This window comes from Papilio polytes, unplaced genomic scaffold (assembly GCF_000836215.1).
Source record: "Papilio polytes unplaced genomic scaffold, Ppol_1.0 DF823935.1, whole genome shotgun sequence".
Lineage (NCBI taxonomy): Eukaryota > Metazoa > Arthropoda > Insecta > Lepidoptera > Papilionidae > Papilio > Papilio polytes.
The window spans coordinates 2,461,337-2,462,866 of record NW_013525269.1 but is presented as its reverse complement, the minus strand read 5'-3'; positions in this window follow the sequence as shown (position 1 = coordinate 2,462,866).

Sequence of the window (1,530 nt, the reverse complement as noted above, 5' to 3'; positions counted from 1 at the left end):
GCGCGGCGCACGCCTCGCCCGCGCCCTTCACCAGCGCACCGCCCATGTACGACACGCACAGGATCAGACCGTGCGCTGTACATCTGTTGAACAAAATCACATTATAAATAATAAAATATATTATTATAAATGTGAATATTTAGATGGATGGATGGAAGGATGTTTACTAGAGTTTGTAATCTAAACGACAAAACGTATTTCAATGAAATTTGGTATAGATGTAGAGTATAGTCTGGAAGAACACATGGCTACTCACTTTTTTTCTATTCCGCGCGGACGGAGTCGCGGGCGAAAGCTATTCATATTCATATTATAAATGCAAAAGTTTAGATGGATGGATGGATGTTTCTTAGAGTTTGTAGCCTAAATGGCTTAACGGATTTTGATGAAATTTTGCATGGTTGTAGACAGTCTGGAAGAACACATAACGTGGACGGAGTCGTAACCGAAAGCTAGGACTTTAAAGGCCTTTAAAGGCTGCGAATGTCCATAGGTGTCTTTTGCCCCCTTCTCATATAAAAAAAATCTCTCTGTTTCCGCACATGTACTTTATGTGTCCTTTCAGACATGAACTACTCGTTATTTTTTTTAAGTTGTTAAAAAGTCGTGGTAAAAGCTAGTTTAAAGTATAAACATAGTTCGTATTGATCCCCTTTACTTTAAAAAATAAACAATGAAGTACTAATAACCATAGGCAATAAAACTATAGTAATTGCTTCGTTTCTAATGGTATTAAATGTTCTGTTTATACGGATATTTGTAGGATGCACGTTCATAAATAACATTTAATTAAATACAATCTCACCTTAAATTAGCAGGATAAGAATTGACAACTTCAAGACCGACGTTGTAGAATATGAGGGTGAGCAGCAATCTGTACACCGCCTCTATGAGGTACAGCATCGTCTCATCTTTCGTCAAGTAGATAGAGGGAGACACAACTACGCACGCCGTGCACAGCAACACTGAAACAAGACAAGACGTAAAGCCTGTTCAAGCAAATTGCAAATTTAAATAATCCAACGTGTAAAACGCGTTGCAAATATCAGATTTTGTTCCCTTTTCTGACAGTGACGTCATGTTTAAGCTATCTGAGTCTCTATCAGCCAGTGGTGGGACAGTCTCTTAAAATTTCAAATACAGTCAAATCTGGATAACGAGACCTAGAGGCCGTAATATTCTATTATAGAGACTTCTCTATAATTCAAGATTCTCGCTTTCCGTGGGACGACGACTATAAGTTTTACTTTTCTAGTTTCAACTAATATAATTAATGGAGTTTTCGTGCAGTGGTCGGCAAAGTTTTTACCCAAATAGCCAAATATCACCAATTTTATAATACACGACTACATATAAGACAAGCGCGAAGTGGGAGCAATTCCGCATACAGTTTGATGAACGTGGTGCCGGAGGTCTAATTTTAGTCCTTTTACTCTTCCACCCTTTTCTTAAGAGGAAAAGAGGATTTACCTGTGGAGTAGATGCATATAAAGGAAAAATATGCTTTTTATATGCGTCTCCTCCGTTGAT